Source organism: Silene latifolia, chromosome 9, assembly GCF_048544455.1.
Source record: "Silene latifolia isolate original U9 population chromosome 9, ASM4854445v1, whole genome shotgun sequence".
NCBI lineage: Eukaryota > Viridiplantae > Streptophyta > Magnoliopsida > Caryophyllales > Caryophyllaceae > Silene > Silene latifolia.
Window position 1 is genome coordinate 47,838,314 of NC_133534.1, and position 19,263 is coordinate 47,857,576.

The 19,263-nt window shown below is 39.2% G+C and overlaps 1 long non-coding RNA gene across 1 annotated transcript; it reads left to right on the top strand.

Moving 5' to 3' along the window:
• Nucleotides 1-2,853: 2,853 nt before the first annotated feature.
• LOC141602661 (uncharacterized) lies at nt 2,854-4,704 on the top strand. The gene is made up of 2 exons (XR_012524589.1): nt 2,854-3,152; nt 4,456-4,704. It is a non-coding gene; the product is annotated as an uncharacterized LOC141602661 (long non-coding RNA).
• Nucleotides 4,705-19,263: the final 14,559 nt, after the last annotated feature.

The following is a 19,263-nucleotide window of genomic DNA, read 5'->3' on the forward strand; positions in this document are numbered from 1 at the left end:
CATTTTCTCTATCACGGCCTTGATAGGTGACGAAGTGATCGTCACTACTTTACCATCTAGAGGAATCTTGATCTTCTGATGCAAGGTGGATGTTACCGCTTTGGAAGTGTGAATCCAGGGCCTACCTAGAAGTATATTGAAGGATGCCTCGATGTCCACTATCTGAAAATTAACCTTTCGCTCTATCGGCCTTGTGGCTATAGTAAGGTTAATTAGCCCTACTACTTTACGTCGTGTTCCATTGTATGCTCGAACACCCTGGTTGGTAGGAGTCCAATCTGATTCTTTCATGCCCAATTTATATGTTGTCTTTAGTGGTATGACATTCCCTGTGGAGCCATCATCCACCAAAGTCATTGGTACGTTGTTCTTTAAGCATGTGACTGTAATGTATAGAGCGAGGTTATGACTGGCGCCGAAAGGAGGCAAATCCTCATCTGAAAAAGTAACTGGGTTACTTAGCTTGACTGAGTCTTGGAAGACTAGGTGGACTACGTCGTCAGGTGTAGAATCGTGCGCTACGTTCAGCTTAGCCAATGCTTGTAGTAAAGCTTGACGATGGGGAAATGAACTCGCGACTAATTGCCAGACTGAAAGATCAGCCTTTGTCTTTTGTAGTTGTTTTAGTAAATGGTCAGCATATGTATCCTCGCCATCATTTGGTGTGAGGACATTGGTGTTAGTAGCTGGACCATTAACAGTAGGACCGTTTTGAGAGATATTTTAATATGGACGTCCTGAGCGAGTAAGGTGGTCTATATCTTGAACTTTGCTAGCCTTGACTATATCCTCACTGACCTTGACTAGATAGTGTTTCGTGAGGTGTTCGTCTTCATCGTCGTCTGCCCATACTCCGTTGACGGTACTGAGCTCTCTCAACCTGATGATTTCAACTTCTAGATTGATTATTTGCTCGTCTAGATTATCGACTATTACGATTACCTCTTGCATCGTAGATTCTTGAGATAGAGTTGAGGCTAGTGACACGTTTTCCTGAGGTATAGTGCTTGGATTGCGTAGGGACGCCACTACGGCCTATAGCTCTGAAACTTGCTTATTTACACTCTTTGCCCATACGATAAAATCAGTAATGGTAGGAGAGATGGTGGAGTAACCTTCCTCATTTTCTAATGCATGAATCTCGTCCTCGACTGGAGAGATGAGGTGTGACCAATCCAAGGTGGATTCTTCATCTGTGATTGTCAGAATTCCAAGAGGATTCTGAGTATTGTTAGGCTTGCTTCCGGGAGGTATGGGTAAACGAGCATCTTTAATCATATCCTGAATTACATGTTTCAATTTGAGCATTTCTCTGTATCGTGTCCTTTGCCTCTGTGATATTCGCAATATGCTTTCTCATCCCAAAATTTTGACTTCTTCTCTAGGTCAGGTGTAGGTCCTATGGGTTGGAGCTTACCTTGCTTTATCAATCTTTTCAGAGCGTTGGAATATGAATCACAAATTTTTGTGAACTTCCTTTACGGGGTATTCTTCTTAGATGATTCGACAAGGTTAACCTCATCGGTCTTGCTAGTGGAGCCATAAGAACGACTCGTGGAACCCTGATATCCGCGACCTACCGTTTTGGACAAGAGTCCTTTACGGAAGTCGTCTTTAATTCTCGTTCCCAGCACAGTCAAGTCTTTGAAAGATTTTATGTTTTGGTACCTCAAATGGTTCGCATAAACAGGTCTCAGATTATCCACGAACTTTTCCACAAGAGTGGCTTTGTCTGGGCGTTCAACCAGTTGTGTGCTAGTCTTTCTCCACCTACTTAGGAAGTCGGTTAAGCCTTCTTTCTCATTTTGGGTAAGAACCTCTAGAGTGCGCATATTGACTTGGATTTCAGCATTATCTGCGTACTGTTTGGTGAACTCAATTGCTGCATCATCCCAGGTAGCAATTTTCTTATGTTCCAAAGAGTAGAACCATTGTTTAGGGATAGTATCGAGAGATGAAGGAAAGATCCTTAAGAACATCTCTGGTTTAATGCCTTTGATAGACATGTAATCTTTGAAGGCACGAATGTGGTTCAAAGGGTTTTCGTGTTGGAGTTAGTGTCCTCCATAATAGTGCGTTTTCATAATAAATCTCATTAAAGGAATATCATCAGATATTTAATTCTTTGATCCTCGTCAGTTGATTAACGTAAATCGATAACGGTTGGCTAACCAGAGTTTGACGTTATTGACATGAGACGGCGGTGATCAACTGACCCCTTTCGGTCACACCTATAGGAACGAACCCCAATTGATAACTAGTTAATTGTATGAGATACAATTTATTTAGTCCCTTGATTTGTAGACTAAAAGGTTAGTCGATTATTTTAGAGAGATTTCGAGTTGCGAACTCGAGGTACGGCAGTTATTATTTAATTATGCGATAATTGAATAATAAATTATGGGAGACGGGTTTTAGTTAATTAATTGTTAATTCACTAAAATTGTACTAATTGATTAATGTGATTAATATTAGTACGTAAAATAATATGTCTAGCGGTACAAGTATATTTACGGAGTGAGTTGGACGAAATTAATTGAAAGCATTTAAACATGAAACGATGTTTAAATAAAATTTACACGTATTTGTGCGACAAATATAAGAACCAAAATGGACTCGTAAATGGGACATTGGACAGTGTAAATGGAGTGTAATGGATGATCATGATCATTATACTTTGCTTATTTTTCTTCCATAATTGTCATGTGATCATTATGTGGGTCATAATGTGTTGGACAATAAAATAAGGAAAATGAATCCTACACTCCACTACTACACACTCCAACCGCCACTTCCTCCTATATACTCCAAGTTTTGTTAATTTTTACACTACTTCACTTGTACACTATTTTACATGTGAATAAAACTTGTTGGTATTTCTCTCTAAAATTATTATACATCATTTACTAAGAAGTTATTAATCAAAATATTATTACTAAGAGTGTTAGTAATGTTACAAATATTATCAAGGTTAAGTTTTACAAATATCTACTTAATATTTGTAAGATTATTTGGGTGATTTGTTCTTGGGTGCAACTTGAAGGAGACTTTCTTTTTGAAAGTTTTTCTAGGATGATCATCCTTTTGTTTTAAGCTCAAGAACAATCAAGATAGGAGATCTTGATTGTGCTCATATTACCAGAAATATCAATGTAAGGAAATTGTTTTTCCTTAATCTTTAATTTTATGCTTTTATATTTGCATGCATGTTACATAGATCACTAAATGAACATATTATGAGATAATTTATTTTTAATTAGAGAGTCTAATTAGGGTCTATGATCTTTGAAGTGGTATCAGAGCTTAGGTTTGTAATTTGCATGTTGATTTTAAGCATATTAATAAATTATGAGATAATTTATAAAAACTCAAAAATTGTGTTAGATGCGGTTTTAGCACGAAATTTTTGGGGCATACACACCTACTGATCTCAAAAGATTTGTGGTAACGTTTGGTGATTTATGAAGTAATTTTGCTATTTTTAATGATTTTTAGTAGAAAACCGAGTCAAAATGTCGTATTTTAGTTATAAATTGACTAAAAATAGTTAAAAGTTGATTCGGGTCATGCAATTTTTATGGTGTTTAATGCATGTTTTCTAATGATTTTATGCAAAATGTTGAAGGTTTGTTTGAAGTTTTGCATGTTTATTGATTTTATGAGATAAAAGTCGATAAAAGTGATATAAATTAATCATAATTTTGAAATGGTTAATTCTGCCCTTGATAAATTTATGTACATTTGAAAATATAATTTAAAAGTTAAAAGGGAAATTTAAAATGTGGTTTCACCTTATTTTGATGTTTATTGGTTTTAGTGGTTAAAAACCGATAAATATCGATCTTTTTCTTCATAAATTTTATCCGATTTTTTGGGTTAATTTTTCTGATATTTTGGTGTTTTTGGGAGTATTCCAGAATACTTAATTTTTTTTTTAATTTTTTGGGTAATTTTTCAATTATTTTGGATTTTTACTTAAAAATTATGATTTTACCGGTTAAATTAGCAAAATATCACCAAATCAAACTAATTCTTCATCATAAAATTAGTGAGGACTAATTTTGAGGTCCAAAACAGTTTGGACAATTATTTTGGACTTAAATGAGATTTAAGAGTTGATTATTGATTTTTACAAGTTTAAAAATCAATTAAATCCACAAAAACCGAGATGGGTACCAACGATTGATAGATAGGGTGATTTTGGCATCATTTTGCAGCATTTTAAGCATATTTATTTAAGTTTAATGAATGATTGTCATTTGTTTAATGTATTTATCTTGTGGTACCTAGTATGGCCTAGTTTATTTTAATCGTTATTACCCGAAATGAATGAGAATATCGATTTGTTTGTAATTAAATACGATCTCGTATCGTCGATTTGTAATTAATTTATAGTTTTATTTATTTTATTAATTAATGTATAATAGGAATAGCTATGTAATTCAATTGTAATAGTTGTTCGTACCGGCGTTTCCAAAAGACGGATTACATCGAGACGGAGCCTATTTTTGGAAGGTGTTCCAAATCCCACAAGAAGGAGCCACTTTTGGAATGAAGAGGCAAGGGACCAAGGAGTTGGTTTCCGATATGTAATAGACTAGTTTTTATTAACTAGGTGGCCATACTAGGATTTATTCATATGCTTACTTGTTTGCTTGTTTTTATTTTTCGCGCATGCCAAAATCGCCATTCACATGCATTTTATTTTCGCGGTTGTCAATTCACGTCATTTACATTCACCGACTTAGTTCACTTATAGGGAATTTATAACTAAATTGACAAGATCTCTCACATAACTAAAATTGAGATTAGCCTTACCAATTAGTAACACCTATGAATCTCTTGTTCATTAGAGCCACGCTCGCCCAAGCGGGGTGTTCTCTTTTTACCTTGAGTAAGTAGGGTGGTAAGCGGTTATCACACGCCAAAATTGGTTGGACTCAACGGGATATAAGGCGGTCTTATGTTCCGGGGCTAGTAAATGGATTTAAGGAAATCCGTCGACCAAGAGTTCTAGAAGTAGAATTAGTCAACGTGACTTACCGAATTTATACAATTATGGGATGTTTCGCCCAAACGATGCTCATTTTTGTTTAATATTTGGGTCTTGGAATCATTTATATAATTTAGTGGGAGATCATTATATAAATGTTAAAAATTGTTAAAGATGTTTCACAAGTAAAATTAAAACATGGAATGTTAATTTTTCCTATTTTTCGTTCATTCTCATAGATTTATGACATCGCGCACTTCATCCTCCTTTCTCTATTTATTGTTATACTTGTTTCATTCTTTCGTAGAAAGCGGTTTCTTTGAAGGAATTAATGATTGGTAACATGATTTACCAATTCACCTACATAAGCTTACAACGATTTTTGCGGTTATTATACAACTTAATTAACGTCCATACATGTTAAAAAAAAGTGGTTTCATGTTGCAAACTCATATTACGAGTTTAAAAGGAAGTCACATTTTATCAAGACAGTCTTGATTTGGGAAGTGACACCTCCGTCATGATGATGACATATTAGTCTTAATTACTCAAGTGTAATTCAAACGTTTGCGAAAAGAGTTTTCAAAAACACTTATAATACTCCAATATGATATCGTCAAATGGCTCACTTCGAGAAACGCCAAATCGATTGTTTATGTGCTAAAGAGTTTAGGCATATGATAACAATTAAACGGTTAGGTAGTCCAATTTCGCAAGAAGTTGAGATTTTGCCACATGTTACACTCACTTTATAGTAATTCACTCTTACTAAGTGTATAAAATATCACGAATGACATGAAGAGAGGTCTTCATGAGATTCATTTTTGCTTGATTGAAGCAAAGAGGAATATGAAAGTGAGTGGGAGTTAAGAAGTATCAGCCCTAGATGTATGCGATAGAACAAAGTTGAAAGAGACATCTACTCAATGGATAGGCTAGTTCCACTATCTTGGTATGAGATACCAAGTACGGGTCATTTCTTTGTAAAGAAGTTTACATGAATTGATAAAACGTAAGACGTTTAGCATAGGACATTTTTGTATTGAAGTGGTGCTAGAGTAGCAATGATTTCGATAAGGACAAATGTACCTAAATTTGGTTTTAAAATAATGTAATTATCTATGTTTATACACAGAAGGCATCACTCATGTGATTTAAAACAAAATGTTGTACCTACTCCTATGATAAGTTGGTGGTTGGTTTAGAACACTTAAGTTAGAGGAATTTTACATTCTTCACGAAAACTAAATGTTATACTATCTTGTAGATTTTAAAGTTTCTAATCTGGTGAACCCAATTGATCAAACCTCAAGTAAATTCGTTTCAAATGAGTAAACGAAAAGCACATTGAACAACCATTTGATTGTGAGTCTTATGGTATGTGTGCATGTATTATGTGTTTTCTTTTGCAGAAAAGAAACACAATAGTGAGGTGATTGACCATATACATACGGATGCTTAAGGCCGATAGTTGGTTATATATATATACTTCGTTACTTTTACCGTAATGTTAAGTAGATATGAAAACCTCATATCTATTTAATAAGACATAAAAGTGATTTTTGAAACGTGGAATATTTTCAAAATGAAGTAGTAAACCAAAAGCACGTCAAGATCAAGATGTTGATCGGAAGTTTCAAAGTAATGACTTTGAAGATCAAATGGGTAATATCAAGTAATGACCTTGATAATCACTAAGAAGATTGTGAACCAGTTCACATAATACCTTCTCCTTGGGACACCATAGAGTATGGTGTAGTCAAGTATATAAACCAAACATTATGAGATATAGTTTGAGGTTTTTCGCAATTTTTGTAAGCTATTTTCTCACTAAAAGTTTAAAACCCGACTATAATTGTAACACCCCCATACTCCAAGTGCCTTACCAGGACCACTCAGGTATGAAGCCATTACCATCTCGGTTACCCGAGGCAATGATAATCAAATAAACAATGAAGAAACAACGTTTAAATATAAATACTTAGTGAAGAGTTACAATTCTCAAAACCAAACCAAAAGTGTAATACATGTTCTCAAACTGACTGTTCTAACTGAAATGTAAATAACTAATAAGCTACAGCGGAAGACTCCTATAATCATGTCGTGGCAATCCCAGCTATCCCAGTACTCATCTCATACCTGCTCAATATCTGCTCACCATCCCCGAATGGATCACCGCAGGTTTACAAAACAACAACCGGGGTCAGTACTAATCACACAACTCAATATACATATATCAACAATAAAATAAACAGACAGCTTAACTGTCACACACACACAACCAACCAATTCCAATCATCTCAATCACTGACTGTCCACTGGACCAGCCCTGCCAGTGGGGGACCGCAGCCGTACCCACTAAATCCCCGCTCCACATAGTGAGCAATAACCCTGTCCATTAATGTGCACATCCCTTCTGTGGCGGGTTCCACAGAAGGCGAAACTAGGGCGTGAAGCCATTCCCGCAAGTGACCCCACCCAGCCGAGGACACGCCTCAAGAACCACAGACAACAATCATAATCACAATCACAATCACGACCGTCACAATACAATTACTATATCAAACAATCAATCTCAACACATCAACAATTATCCTATTATGGGACTAATACTGAGTAGGAAATCCTACCTGGAAAGCACACAATCAGACGGTCTCTACTGCTGTATCAAAAAGCTTCCTCTACGAAACCTCCTCCTATCATACAACATACAAATGCTACCAAATCACATACTACTCAAAAACCCCCAAATTCCTATATTAGGGTTTAACCAAATCAAAGGAAAGACAATAAAAAGGGTACATAGATCTTACCCTCGACACAAGGAACTCAACGGTATAACCAACGATGAGAACCGACCTCCCAAACTCCAGGAATTGCTAACAATGCGATTAAGATGGTGAACTTGCTTGCTTTCTCTCTTAAACAGTAAATTAGGTTTTGCAAAAGTGATTTGGAAACAATGACGGAAGGTTATATATCTTAATCGCATAATTAACAAAACCCGAGAAAACTCTCCGTAAAACCGGCTACTCGATCGAGTACCCAAGGTACTCGATCGAATACCCCCTTACTCGATCGAGTGCCCCAGCTACTCGATCGAATACCCAACAGGTCAGAAACTTTTCTAAAACGCAACTTACCCTTACTCGACAGAGTAAGGCCTACTCGATAGAGTACCCAAAGACTCATAAATACGGAGTATTACAGTCTTCCCTCCTTAAAAAGAACTTCGTCCCCGAAGTTCAAACCACCACTAAACAAAGGTACTCCCATAACACTCCCGACTCAACAGCCAAAACAAAATTCAACATAAAACATGTTACTAACCCAACTCATCCCGACAAACATACCGACACAAAATACAAAAAGGGGTATAAAAACTCTTAAAAACTGCTCGCGATCATCTCCTACCCCCCTAAAAGAAACAAGGTTACGTCCCCGTAACCATACATACCTGATCAAAAAGGAAAGGGTAACGCTCTTTCATAGCTTCCTCTGGCTCCCATGTAGCTTCCTCGGTCTCGTGGTTAGACTAAAGGATCTTAAGCAAAACTGTCTCACCACTCCTAGTCTTTCTAACCTTTCGGTCAAGAATCTGCTTAGGCACCTCGAGATATGATAAGGACTCATCTAGCTCTAAGCTCTCTGCCTCTAACACATGTGACGGGTCACTCACATACTTCCGCAGCTGCGATACATGAAACACATTATGCACTCTCTCTAATGCAAATTTGGTAAAGCCAGACGATATGCAACTTCCCCAACTCGCTCTAAGATCTCATAAGGCCCTATAAACTTCTGACTTAGCTTGCCTTTCTTCCCAAATCTCATAACCCCACGCATAGGAGACACTTTCAAAAGAATCTTGTCCCCAACTTGAAACTCTATGTCTCGGCGATGTAGATCTGCATAACTCTTTTGCCTATCCTGAGCTGCTCTCATCCGTTCCCTGATCATCTTAATCTGTTCCACCATCTCATGCACCATCTCTGGTCCTAAAACCACTTTGCCTCAAAGACTATCGTCCCAACAGATTGGACTCCTACATCTCCTCCCATACAAAGCCTCAAACGGTGCCATACCAATACTAGTGTGATAGCTGTTATTGTAAGAAAATTCTATCAAGTCCAGCCTATGTTCCCAGCTACCACCAAAATCCATCACACAAGCTCGCAACATATCCTCAAGAGTCTTGATTGTTCTCTCACTCTGCCCGTCTATCGTAGGATGAAATGCTGTACTCATCTTCAAAGTTGTTCCCAACGATTCCTGCAATTCTTTCCAAAACCTCGATATAAATCTCGCATCTCTGTCAGACACTATGTCCTTAGGGACTCCATGTAACTTAAACACGTTCTTTCGATAGGCCATAGCCAATTGTGCCTTAGTCCATGTATCTTTCATTGGAACAAAGTGAGCTGACTTGGTCAGTCGATCCACTATTACCCAAATCATGTTGTTACCTTGCTGACTCTTTGGCAAACCCACAATGAAATCCATGGAAATGGATTCCCACTTCCACTCAGGTACCTCTAAAGACTGAATCTTACCTTGTGGTCGTCGCTGTTCCCCTTTAACTCTCTGGCATGTCAAACAACGGGACACAAACTCAGCTGTCTCTTTCTTCATCCCAGGCCACCAAAACGTTTTCTTCAAATCCTTGTATAGCTTGTCACCACCCGGATGTACTGAGTATGGTGTACAATGCGCCTCTGTCATGATTGTCTTTTTCAACTACTCATCATTAGGAACACACCACCTACCATCAAACCTCAAACTACCATCTGTATGAATAGAAAATCGGGACACCGTCCCTTTCTCTACTCCAGCTCTCCACTCCACTAGGATCCAACGCCTGCTTACCTCGAATGTCATCATAAAACTCAAGCTGTAGTGTCATATCACCCATGGCATCCCCTTTCTGCATCATATGTATCCCAAACCTCGCTACCTCATCTCTCAGCCTCATCAAGGATAGAGCTGTACACAGAGAATGTACACTCTTCCTACTCAAAGCATCAGCAACAACATTGGCCTTCCCTTCATGGTAGATGATTTCCATGTCATAATCGCCAATCAGCTCCATCCACCTCCTCTGTCTCATGTTCAACTCCTTTTAAGTGAAGATGTACTTGAGACTCTTGTGATCAGAAAATACCTTAAAGATTGCTCCATAAAGGTAATGTCTCCAAATCTTGAGAGCAAACACCACCGCACCCAACTCCAGATCATGAGTAGGGTAGTTCTCCTCATAAGGCTTCAATTGCCTAGAAGCATAGGCAATCACTTTACCATTCTGCATCAACCCACATCCCAACCCATTCTTTGAGGCATCTGTATAAACATCAAAGTTCTCGCTCCCTTCAGGCAATGCTAAGACAGGAGCTGTGGTCAAACGCTCCTTTAATGTTTGGAACGCCGTCTCACAACTCTCATCCCAACGAAACCTGTTCTCTTTTCTCATCAACGCTGTCATAGGTCTAGCTATCTTGGAGAAATATTTCACGAACCGTCTGTAGTATCCAGCTAAACCCAAGAAACTCCTAATTTCAGCAACATTCTTTGGTGCTTCCCACTTTGTCACTGCTTCAATCTTCGCCGGATCCACAGCCACTCCCTCCTTAGAGATCACATGCCCCAGAAAAGCAACTTTCTCTAACCAGAACTCACACTTGGACAGCTTAGCATACAGCTCATGCTCCCTCAACGTTTGCAACACGATCCTCAGATGCTCCTCATGTTCCTCCTTAGTCTTAGAATAGACTAAGATATCATCGATAAATACCACTACAAACTGGTCCAAGAACTGTCTGAAGATCCTATTCATCAAATCCATAAACACTGCCGGCGCATTAGACAACCCAAACGGCATCACCACATACTCATAATGGCCATACCTCGACGTGAAAGCTGTCTTCGGTATGTCCACCTCTCTAATCTTCACCTGATGGTACCCCGACCTCAAATCAATCTTAGAAAAGACTGATGCACCACTCAATTGATTAAACAGGTCATCTATCCTTGGCAAAGGATACTTGTTCTTTATCGTCACTCGGTTCAGCTCCCTGTAATCTATGCACAACCTCAAACTCCCATCTTTCTTCTTCACAAAAAGAACTGGTGCTCCCCACGGCGATACACTAGGTCTAATGTATCCCTTCTCTATCAAATCATCCAACTGCTTCTTAAGCTCCTCCATCTCCTTAGGACCCATACGAAACGGTGCCTTAGAGATTGGCCCCGTCCCTGGTTTCAACTCAACGGTGAAATCTATCTCCCTCTTTGGTGGCAACCCCGGAATCTCATCAGGAAAAACATCGCAAACTCTCCCACCACCGGTATCGATCTCTTGTCGGACTCTCTATCCGGTCATCTCTCACATGGCACAAGATCAAAGGACATCCCTTCCTCAGATAAGACTTCAAGGTGACAGCTGCAATCAACTTAACTTTGGGTTTGACTAGAAACCCACAATAAGACACACTAACACCCTTAGGACCTCTTAAAGACACTTTCTTTTGATGACAGTCTATCTTAGCTTTATACTTTCCTAACCAATCCATCCCGACTATCATCTCAAAACCGTCAAAAGGAAACTCTAGCAAGTCTACAGGTAGATCAACTTGCCCAACTATCATAGATACATCTCTAAACAACCTCCCACATGATACAGACTCACCCGAAGGTATAAAAACTTGCTCACTAACAGACTCATATACCCTCAAACCCAACCGTTTAACATGACTTGAAGATACAAACGACTGAGAAGCCCCCGAATCAAACAAAACAAAGGTATGAATACCATTAACAAGGAAAGTACCGGTGATAACGTGTGCATCCTCCTCAGCTGCTTTCTTCTCCATCATGAATAACTTTCCACTGGTCTTCTGTCCACCTCCCTGGACAGTACTAGCTGAAGTGGTCGGCTTAGCACCCGACCCTTGATTGTTGTTGTTGTTCGTTGGTGGTTTCCGATAAGAATTACCGCCGTTGCGGTTGCCTCCACTGTGGTAACTCTAACTTCCCCGGTTTGGCCATGACCCAGCCGGTCTGTTGCTCGCATAGCTCTGCGCTGGTCTCTGGAAAGATCCCGGTGCACTTGTGCACTCATGTCTCTTGTGGCCTACACCACCACAGCTATAGCAGGTCACTCCCCAACTACCACTAACACTTCCACGGCCACGCCCAAAGGAAGCCCCAAAGATCGAACCCGACCTTAGAAGAAAACCCCTTAGACTGATTGTGGTTGCCTTTCTTGTGATTAGACTGGCCACCACCCTCGCTCTCAGACTTCCTCTTCTCACCCCCTGACCTCTCCTGAGCCTTCTCCACCAACCTCTCAGCTCTCCAAGTCCTCTCATAAGCTTCCTTAACATCAGTAAGGATTCCCATGGGTAACTTATCCATAATCTTAGGGGTCAACCCCCTCTCAAACCTCAACGCCAGATTCTCCTCACTCAAACCCATATCCTCAGCATACCTAGACTTCTCATTGAACTGCCTGTAGTACTCAGTTAAAACTGTCAAACTCTTCCCTCAACTTACTCCTCACATGCTCCGGTACAAACTCCTTTCTCACAGCCCTACGAAACTCCTCCCAAGGTATAGCAGGTAGACCTTGGTTTGTATATATCTCCTTAGCACTCACTTTCACTGTATCCCACCACTTGCCAGCTGCCTCCCTCAGATAGAACGCAGCTTGTTCCACTCTCATCTCATCAGGACAGTGAACCAAATCTAATATGTTCTCCATCTCTCTCAGCCAACTATCAAGAAGGTTAGGCTCCCCAACTCCCTTATACTCTTTCGGGTTAAACCTCGCTATATAGAGGCTGATTTTAGAATGATCAACCTCCTTCTCTTTATCCTTATCCTTATCTTTCCCCACAGTCTTTAAAGCCTCAGTAAGAGCATCCTGATGCTCCAACATCTTAACGATGTCATCCATGGTCATAAGCTCAGCTCTCGCATACAAAGCATTCTTCTTGGGCGGCATCTTGAAACTATATATAAGAAAGGGTAGACATAAACATACGTACTAAACCTCAAAACATGAAAACACGCTGCCCAGAACCTACTCGATCGAGTGCCCAAACATACTCGATCGAGTAACGGGCTACTCGATCGAGTGCCCTCCATACTCGATCGAGTTCCCCAACATCAGACCCCAAACAGACCTTCTGATCTCTAACATACTCGACCGAGTAGCTAGGCTACTCGATCGAGTGACCCCCTACTCGATCGAGTGGCCCAGGTACTCGATCGAGTGCCCAAAAACACGATTCTAGACTCGAAATCATCAAAAACCCACCCGATCAAGTCAGTCCCACTCGATCGAGTCATGCTAACTCAGAAACGCTACCCGCATGCTATATCATATGCTAACATGATAAAAACTTTATAAAACCACATATTATATCATAACTAAACATAATATGCCACGCATCTTTTCATACGATCTACGAGATCATTATATCATGTTATTAAACGCCACCTTGTAAACATCCAACATGTTATCATTCCAACCACAAATTTCCATATATCACCAACCTTTCTGATGCGTGTCTTTTATATGATGTTTTACATCCCATTTTACACGCATTTCAGAGCTCATTCATGTAGTTTATACTACATCTCTCCCTATTTTCGTCTACTTCCGTATTTTTGTACATTATTGCAGAAATGTGAAGAATCCAGAGGAAATCGAGCTAAATCCGTCCCCGAGTATCCTGCATTGCATGTGACGAGAAGTATTTGCTTAAGGAACGAGCTTGGTGCGCATTTCAAGGCCCAAAAGACAAGTCCACGAGTTTATAGAAGTCAAGTAGCAGCTCAAGCAGTCGATCGACCACCTCCTTTAGTCGATCGACCAACTATCGGGTTACAGAAGCTACTGTTCATTGCTATCCCAGTCGATCGACCACCTACCTTAGTCGATCGACCACACTGCTGTTCCAGACGTGAATTAAAAGTCCGAGGAACTTGAAGCCCATTAATTTTAGGTTTTGGAATAATTGTTACGTATACTTTCTATATAACGTAACTGAGAATATCTAGTCTTGGATCGAAGCTTTATTATCAGAATTTTACATTGAGTTTTAGTTTATTAATTAGGGTTTGGGATATTATTTTGCATTGGATTTTCGTTGTGCTTTCAATCACTCCGTTACATTCCTTCTGCGAAATTCGGTATTCTTTCTGTTCTAATTTCCAGATTATTATTTATTTCGTCATTAGTATAGAATTGCTAGTTAATTCCCGTAGCCAATTTATTGTTTATGTTAATTGTTTTCTTTGTCGTTTCAAGCATGAATCCATTAGTTAATTTCATTATTTAAGTTATTGTTTTTACCCTTAGCATGAGTAGCTAAATAGTTTGTGCTAGGATGTAGGCGAATTTTAGCGTAGGCGGCAAAGTATTGAACACGGCCTGATTCGCGTGTCAGTCGATCGACTGGCATTCTCGATCGATCGACTGACCTCGTGAGGTTACCCTTCGTTTTAATTGATTTTAATGTTGTATTTAACGAATCGAATGCATGCGACCAGTTAGATGCTTATTTTATGACAAACCCATTAGATCGAAAGATAGGGAGAGTTATTTGACCATCAATTAAACCGACTAAATTGTGCTGAGATCGAAAGATAGGTATAGTTTAGACCGTTAGTCACTTTTCAGGACGAGAATCAGTATTAGTGATATTAGGGACTTATAGCGAGATCGAAAGATGCTATCTGTTAAGAGTGGACCGAGAGGACCTCTTGTTTCCCGCCTCACTTGTGTTCGATTTAGACTTGTTTAATATGCTGCCGCCGAAGCTTTAATGAACCGATCATCCTAGTACCCCTTCTTTATCTGTTTAAGCCATCTTTTTAGTTTACTGTTTTTACTCTTAGCTTTAGACCAAATCATCTCAACCCCCACACTTGTTACCTTAGACTAAATTTAGACAACTAGAATTACATCTGCCTCTCCGTGGTTCGACCCGACTGCCACTTGCTATAGTTGTAGTTGGAAATTATAAATCTTATTTTTGACACCTCACGACGGGTATCACTTTCTTTCACATTCTCAAATTTCTACTTCAAACATCCAACAATTGCACACACTTCATCACATTCACACATAAGTTATCCAAACAACACATACGACTTGACAAACACTCCCCCCATGTGACCAGTTCAAAGCTGTAGGGCAAGTTCGCGACTTTAGGACGTCTCCCAAGCCTTTGCATTAGCTCCTACATTTACCCCGGGTTCATTTTAATTGACTCCCTATGTACATTAGGTTCATTGGTTACAGGTTTCAGGATCGTCGCTCTGATACCATTTGTAACACCCCCATACTCCAAGTGCCTTACCAGGACCACTCAGGTATGAAGCCATTACCATCTCGGTTACCCGAGGCAATGATAATCAAATAAACAATGAAGAAACAACGTTTAAATATAAATACTTAGTGAAGAGTTAAAATTCTCAAAACCAAACCAAAAGTGTAATACATGTTCTCAAACTGACTGTTCTAACTGAAATGTAAATAACTAATAAGCTACAGCGGAAGACTCCTATCATCATGTCGTGGCAATCCCAGCTATCCCAGTACTCATCTCATACCTGCTCAATATCTGCTCACCATCCCCGAATGGATCACCGCAGGTTTACAAAACAACAACCGGGGTCAGTACTAATCACACAACTCAATATACATATATCAACAATAAAATAAACAGACGACTTAAAAGCGTCACACACACACAACCAACCAATTCCAATCATCTCAATCACCGATCGTCCCTTTGGACCAGCCCTGCCAGTGGGGGACCGCAGCCGTACCCACCAAATCCCCGCTCCACATAGTGAGCGATAACCCTATCCATTAATGTGCACATCCCTTCTGTGGAGGGTTCCACAGAAGGCGAAACTAGGGCGTGAAGCCACTCCCGCAAGTGACCCCACTCAGTCGAGGACACGCCTCAAGAACCACAGACAACAATCATAATCACAATCACAATCACGACCGTCACAATACAATTACTATATCAAACAATCAATCTCAACACATCAACAATCATCCCATTATGGGACTAATAGTGAGTAGGAAATCCTACCTGGAAAGCACACAATCAGACGGTCTCTACTGCTGTATAAAAAAGCTTCCTCTACGAAACCTCCTCCTATCATACAACATACAAATGCTACCAAATCACATACTACTCAAAAACCCCTAAATCCCTATATTAGGGTTTAACCAAATCAAAGGAAAGACAATAAAAAGGGTACATAGATCTTACCCTCGACGCAAGGAACTCAACGGTATAACCAACGATGAGAACCGACCTCCCAAACTCCAGGAATTGCTAACAATGCGATTAAGATGGTGAACTTGCTTGCTTTCTCTCTTAAACAGTAAATTAGGTTTTGCAAAAGTGATTTGGAAACAATGACGGAAGGTTATATATCTTAATCGCATAATTAACAAAACCCGAGAAAACTCCCCGTAAAACCGGCTACTCGATCGAGTACCCAAGGTACTCGATCGAGTACCCCCTTACTCGATCGAGTGCCCCAGCTACTCGATCGAGTACCCAACAGGTCAGAAACTTTTCTAAAACGCAACTTACCCTTACTCGACAGAGTAAGGCCTACTCGATAGAGTACCCAAAGACTCATAAATACGGAGTATTACAATAATAGCCTAAATGACACCATATGAGATATGGATAAGGAGAGTCCCTAACTTGTCTTTTTATACATTTGGTCAGAACCAATTTGTGTATTTGTGAGGGTTATCCAAAATTGAACCACTTGGTTTTTACTCCTCCAAAACGAGAACAAAGAGTTCGTGGCTCATAATACTGTCTTTCCAGAAAGATTTTCATTTTCTGGAAGACAGAGTGGGAGAAATTTTGAACTTACGGAAGTCCAAGACCCTCTAACTGAGTATAATGCAAGAAGACGTTCTTTATTGTGGCTCAGTGGTTATATGGAGATAATTTTGCGATAAAATTGCGTTACTTTTCAAAAGTGACGAATCTTAAACCCTCATCAAAGGCTTTTCTATAGTATGAACTCTATGTGATGACGTGTCACCATGCAATTCGAATTGATCTCCTTGCACACGATGCGATAAGGAAGGAAACACGAGATGTTTTCGAGACTTGATTTAAGGCGAATACTTTGGTTGGTTACCTTGATCTTGTCGTAAAGGTTACATAAGATGTTTAAAATTTGGGCTTGTTATAGAGAGTTTGTGACAACCCAAATGCCTTTATCAATTCGTATGTTCTTAGCAATATAGCTTCTCATGAGGATGAGATTCGGCAAATAAATAATGAAACTTTCTCCTTGGGAGAAGTTTTGTTGATGTTGTCAATGCTAAGTGATCTATATACGTCAAGAGTTAGAACTTTGGGTTCTATCATGTAGTCTATCAAAACGGTATCATTCTAGTGTCGAGATAACATGATGATACATGGAGTTTAATGGGAGCTAAAGTGAGTTTCTTAGTCTAAAATATGTGCTTGACATATTAGTGACTAGAAATGTAGCTAAGGTAATATTTCTTAGTCTAAAATATGTGTTTGACATATTAGTGACTAGAAATATTCTCGGGTAAATACTTGAGAGTATCATGGCGCATCTTAAATGTCCGGATCTAATGAGATAGATCTCCATGGATACTAGCATCTTAGTCAAGAGACTTATGTGATAAGATTCTTGACTCGTTCAAGTTGTTGAACAAATTAATATGATCTTTTTGCTTCCGCTGCAGGATCTATTAAATATGCTAAAAGCTGCTCTCGTCGGGACTTATCATATTGAGAATATGAGAAGTCATTACCAATCATTTCCTAGTGAGTGTCACTAGATAATTATCAAGAGCAACCTTGAGTACTTGAGAAGCACTGAGGATTTACTCTTGTAGTTTGGAGGAATTTGTGAATTTTGTGTAAAAGGATTATACGGAAACATTCCTATGCTTATAAGATGTTATGGGCCTCGTTAAGGAATGGTTAGCATGTAAGAATGCTATGTGCATAAAGAATAAAATGTATAAGAAGTTATACATATGTATATAAGAAGTTATACATGTATAAAGCAAACATGTATGAGGAGTCATACATAAAAGATATCATATGAAGGATGTGTATGTATAAGTGTTATACGTACAAATCATGAACGAAAGCTAAGTACATTACAACATCCGATGTTGTAAGAGAGATAGTTGATAACCGGAATTTAATGGGACTAGAGTAGTTCTGTTAGCCGAATATTTTGTATCCCAAGAGACTGTGAAAACAGTGGGAGTGTTTGACTGGCTTTAGAACCAGAGTCTAAAAACTTGTTTAGACGTGTACTTAGAAATGCTCTATGTGATGAAAAGATTGCATAGAACAAAGGAAAATAGCAATGGAAATTAGAGTGATGCAACTGATGCTTATCCTCTAACCAAAGCCGTAGACATGATGGTTATGTCATCTCAATGTGAATTGAGGAGTATACCTTAATTACTAAAGATCGTTATGTAAATATTGGATAGAGTATTGATATTTACATAAGTGATGATCGCATTCATTGTTAGAGTTTCTTTAAGAACTCAATTATTCAGTTTGACTCAAAACATTTAATACCTTGTTTATCTGAATAAGTTGTGGAGACAATGTTGAACACTATTCAAGTGAACAAGATGAACAATGTATTTTGTCCCTAGTCACTTAATGAGGTGACGTCTCGGAGTGACTAGATTGTAAGTCGATTGATGGTTGTTCAACACCATAAGGTCATACGTGATGACTAGTCGATTACATAGGCAGAGTGTGTGACACTTTGCCGGACAGTGACCATTTAGAGAGTCCCTAAGTTCTATTATAGACGCCTGGTCGTGGCGGGGATCTCTAAGATGTTCTAATGAGTCGATTCTTTTGACTGGATACTATTATCTGAGCAAGTGAAGTTTCCGAGTGACTTTGGTTTTTATCCTAGGTCGTGTCGTGAAAGGAGGCCAAAAGGGCATTTACTAGATCATGGTGATCTGTATTGTGCAATAGGATAGATAGGGCATACAAGAATTGTCCACCCACGTTGGGTAAACTATATCTCAAGGCCACTTGAGGAGTTAATGACTACAAATGCGTGGCCACGCTCGGAAGTAATCCGTGCGAGATTTTCCCGGTCAGGTAGTCACACTCCCGATCGAGAAAATCACTCGCGATATGTTCATGTGCAAGGGCGACCTGAAAGACACCTTGCATTGAGTGAGAGATTAA